Source organism: Melozone crissalis, unplaced genomic scaffold (assembly GCF_028551555.1).
Source record: "Melozone crissalis strain CALT ecotype California unplaced genomic scaffold, PUWL_Pcris_2 ptg000247l_1, whole genome shotgun sequence".
In the NCBI taxonomy this organism is placed as follows: Eukaryota; Metazoa; Chordata; class Aves; order Passeriformes; family Passerellidae; genus Melozone; species Melozone crissalis.
The window spans coordinates 1876003-1880801 of NW_026536006.1; positions in this window are offsets into that span (position 1 = coordinate 1876003).

The window sequence follows — 4799 nt, forward strand, 5'->3', positions numbered from 1 at the left end:
CGGCCGCAGCATCCCCGGCGAGGCGGCGGCGGAGGAGGAGCCCGGACCCCGCGCCCGCGCACCGGGCCCGCCCCAGCGCAGCCCCCGCCTTTGTGCGCCGGCCCCCGGCCCCTCCTCCGCGCCCCCGGCCCCTCCTCCGCTCCCCGGGCTGGGGATGGGGCAGGAGCGCCGTTTTCTGCTCGGATGCTGAGCGAGAAGGGCCTGCGGGTGCATCCGGGCTCGCCGGAGCTGGGGTTGGGTCCGGTGCTGTGGGAACGGAGCCGAGGGCGCGGGGGAGCAGCCAGGAGCCCGCCCGGCCGGGAAAGGTCCGGGCTGAAGTTCCTGTTCTGCTGCATTCGCAGCGAGGACTTTGAGCTCCAAAACCCCGGCCTGGGCTGTGCCCGGCTCACGCCACAGCCTGATGGCACCAGCAGGGACACGATCCCCTCTGACCGCCCTCAACCTGCTCAGGGGGCTGGAGCTGCTGGGCCAGGGGGGACCTGAGCCCTCCTGACCCCTCCTGGGCTCGCCGGAGTGCGAGGGACGCTCTAAGGGAAACCCCGAAGGTCTCTGCTAAATCCACTCAGGTGGGCCCCGATTTCCGTAGCCCAAGCAGGTGAGGTTGGTCCTGCTCCTGATTTTCGAGCTCCTTGTCCTTCCCGTTGCTCGCTGGCAGCCTAGAACGGGGCTGGAGGTGCAGCGACATTGCCACATCCCTTCCGTCCCTGCCCACCGGCCCCGGGGGGGGTTCGCCTCCTCCTCCTCCTCACCTGGGGAGCCGCTCCCTGCCCGCATTTTCCTGTCCGGAGTTTCCTGCCCGGAGTTTTCCACCTGCCCCGCGCGGGGCCGGGGCGCTGACGCAGCGCTCAGGAATCCCCCGGGCTGCTGGTGCCACATCTGGGCTTGTCCTGGACACATCTGGGCTTGTCCAGCGGCCCGGTCCGGTATGCGGGGAGGGGGGATCGCCCGAGCCAGGACAGGATCCCATTCCAAAATAGGATCCACATTCCAGCCCAGGACCCCATTTCAGCCCAGGATCCCCAGTTCCAGTACAGGATTCCCAATTTCAGAAGAGGATCCCCAACTCCAGCCCAGTATCCCCCATTCCAGCCCGGGATCCCCCATTTCAGCCCAGGATCCCTCTTCAGTCTCACATTGGGCTGCTGGGTGCTCATGGTATTGGGATCATTGTATCCCATGGGGTTGGGATCGTGTCCTGTGGGATTGGGATCATCATGTCCCGTGGGATTGGGACTGTTGTGTCCCATGGCATTGGGACCATTGTGTCCCATAGGATTGGAATGGTGTCCCATGGGATTGGGATCATTGTGTCCCATGGGGTTGGGATGGTGCCCTATAGGCTTGGGATTGTTTCATGGGGTTGGGATGGTTTCCCATGGCACTGGGATCATTGTGCCCCACGGGGTTGGGATGGTGTCCACTGGAATTGGGATGATCATGTCCCATGGGGCTGGGATCGTTGTGTCTCATGGCCTTGGGATCATCGTGACCCGTGGGGTTGGGATGGTGCCCTATGGGATTGGGATTGTGTTTCGTGGGGTTGGGGATGGTGTCCCATGATCTTGGGATCATTGTGTTCCGTAGCATTGGGACCATTGTGTCCCGTGGGATTGGGATGGTTTTCCATGACATTGGGATCATTGTGCTCCACAGATGGGATGGTGTCCCATGGCTGGATCTCCAACCTCTGGCACAGCCCAGGGATCTCAGCCCCAGGATTTGCTCCATTACCCAGTGGGAGCCGCCCCAGTTCTCCGAGACTGGGCGGGAGGCGCGACCCCAGTCCTGGCCCTGCCCTCCCGGGCTTTGACAGGAGCAGGAACAGAGAGTGGGGCTGCCATTGATGGGATTTAGGGGATTTATGGGATTGAGGTGATTTATGGCAGACGAGATCCACCCCCTGCCTTTTCCTGACGCCGTTTCCTGGCAGCTCCCTCGGTGTCTCTGCTGGGCTGAGCAGCTCCCACAGCCCCGAGAGCAGGGATGGAATCCGATACTCTGGGAGCTCCGGAGTGAGGGAGGAGGGAGAGAAGGAGGAGGAGAAAGAAGGAGGAGGAGGAGGAGGAAGAGGAGAAAAATGAAGGAGAAGGAGGAGGAGAAGGGAGGGAGAAGAGAGAGGGGGAGGAGGAGGAGGGGAAGGAAGAGAAGGAGGAGGAGGAGGAGGAGGAAGAGAACAAGGAGGAAGAAGAAGAGAGGGAGAAGGGAGAAGGAAAGGAAGAGAGAGAAGGAGAAGGAGGAAAAGGAAAAAGAAGGAGAAGGAGGAGGAGGAGGAGAAGGAGAAGGGAGAAGAGAAGGGAGGGAGAAGAGAGAGGGGGAGGAGGAGATGGAGGAGGAGGAGGAGGGGAAGGAAGAGAACGAGGAGGAGGAAGAGAAGGAGGAGAAGGAAGAGGGGGAGGTCAAGAAAGAAGAGGAGAGGGAGGAGAAGGAGAAGGAAGAGAAGAAGAGGGAGAGGTAAAAATAGAAGTAGAAACAGGAGGACAAGGAGAAGGAGAGGAACAAGAAAGCAAGTTCACGTGAGCACAGAGAGGGTTCAGCAGGATTCCACGAGGGAAGAGGCCCAGGAAAATGGTGATGATTCATTGTCAGCGAGCTCCGTGTTTCTATAGCAAACCACAAACAGGAGGGATCTGCTCCAGCTGGGCCAGAGGCTGGAGCTGCCAGGAATTCTCTGGGCTGGGAGCTCAGCAATTCCAACACCGTGGGGGGGCTGCGGGGGAAAGAGCCCTGCGGTGTCCCTGGGCTGTCCCTGGGCTGTCCCCGAGGGCATGCTCGGCTCCTCCTGGGCTGGACCTTGACCTGCCTGGCTGCCCCATCCCATCCAATCCCATCCCATCCTGTCCTATCCCATCCCAATCCGATTCTAATCCCATCCTATCCCATCCCATCCTATCCTATTACATCCCAATCCCATCCCATGGATCCCATCCTATCCTTGGCACCACCTGCCCCATGGACCTGGCTGTGCAGGAATTTCAGCCCAGCCATGGGGTGGGGGCCTCCTTCCCAAAGGAATTGGCCTGGAAAATCCCTGCAGAGTGGAGGGATGGCGTGGTTGCTCCTTGGGAGGGGTTTCCTATGCAGTGCTGCCCATCCCATCCCATGGATCCCAATCCCATCCCATCCCATAAATCCCATCCCATCCCATGGATCCCATCCCATGGATCCCATCCCATCCCATCCCATCCCATCCCATCCCATAAATGCCGTCCCATCCCATCCCATCCCATCCCATTCCACCCCATGGATCCCATCCCATGGATCCCATCCCATCCCATCCCATTCCATGGATCCCATCCCATCCCAATCCTGTCAGAACTCGCCCCGGTGCCACCGCCTCCCCCGCAGCCGCCTCGGAGCCGCGGTTGCTTCACTGCGGAGTCACCTGGAAACCTTCCCAGAGCAAGGGAGCCCCGGAGAGGAGCTGGAACAGATCCCAGTGGAGCTTTGGGCTCCTGAGGAGCGTGGGGTGAAGGCCAGGTCCTGAAATGCCTCCCTGAATCCACCTGGATTTCCCCGTGGTGGGACCTGAGCTGTTGTGAAAATCCCCCCCGCAAACATTCCACGTTTTAAGTTTAAAAATTCCTCCAGCAAAACCCAACCACAAAAAAGAAAAATAAATATTAAAAAAATCACAATAATCCACTTTTTGTCCTTTGCGGGGTGAACCACGGGTGATTTGTTTCCCTGCAGGGAATTTGGGCAGGGAAATTTTCCTGGGCCTGACTCAGGTTTGGCAGCCCTGGGAGTGGCTCAGGTGGGCAGTGAGTCCCTCCCTGTCCCCTCCCACCCCTCCTTCCTCCCTGGACGCAGACCTAAGTGGATTTGCATGGCTACATGGAATAAAATCCCTTAAATTTTAGTACAAAGGAAAAGCAGAAATGACAAAGACAGGATTTTCCCCCCCTCCCCTTTTTTTTCCCCATTTTTTTATTACTCCCAGATTATTTACAAATCCCTTGAAATTGGATAGAACTCGGTTCACACTCGTTTGCTGCTTGGGGAGGGAATTACAAGATAATCAGATCAGTGATAAAAGCAGGACGTAGGTGTGTATTTAATGACTTTTTCCCCCACAGAGCCATGAGGGAGGATTGTAGGAGTGAGGAAAAAGCTGGAAAAGGAAACAAAACAAAACCTACAAAAGCTCTGATGGCACCCGGGTCTGGCAGGGGAAGAAATTCTACCTTGGTTTTTCCACCTGGATTTTCAACAGATCCAGGCAGGGGATGTGGGGTGAGGAGGGCTGGGGATAGGGAAGGGACATCCCACAGGGCTGTCCCAGCTCTCCTGGTTTGGAGGATGGGGTTTGCTTCCCAAAACCATGGCAACGGGAATTTCCCTTCCAAGGGGGAAGAAAGAGGCTGTGGGGCTGCACAAAGTGTGATCCCAAAACCTGATCCAAATGGTGATCCCAAAGGGTGATCCAAAATCTGACCCAAAGGATGATCCCAAAGGCTGATCCCAAAATCAGATCCCAAAGGGTGATCCCAAAGAGTGATCTCAAAGGGTGGCCCCAAAACCTGATCCAAGGCCTAATCCCAAAGAGTGATCCCAAAACCTGATCCCAAAGGCTGATCCAAAGCCTGATCCCAAAACCCCATCCCAAAGCCTGAGCCCAAAGGGTAATCCCAAAACCTGATCCCAAAACCTCATCCAAAGGGCGATCCCAAAACCTGATCCAAAGGCTGATCCTAAGGTCTGAGCCCAAAGGCTGATCCTAAAGTCTGAGCCCAAAGGCTGATCCAAAGGGTGAGCCCAAAGGCTGAGACCAAAGGATAACCCCAAAACATGAGCCCAAG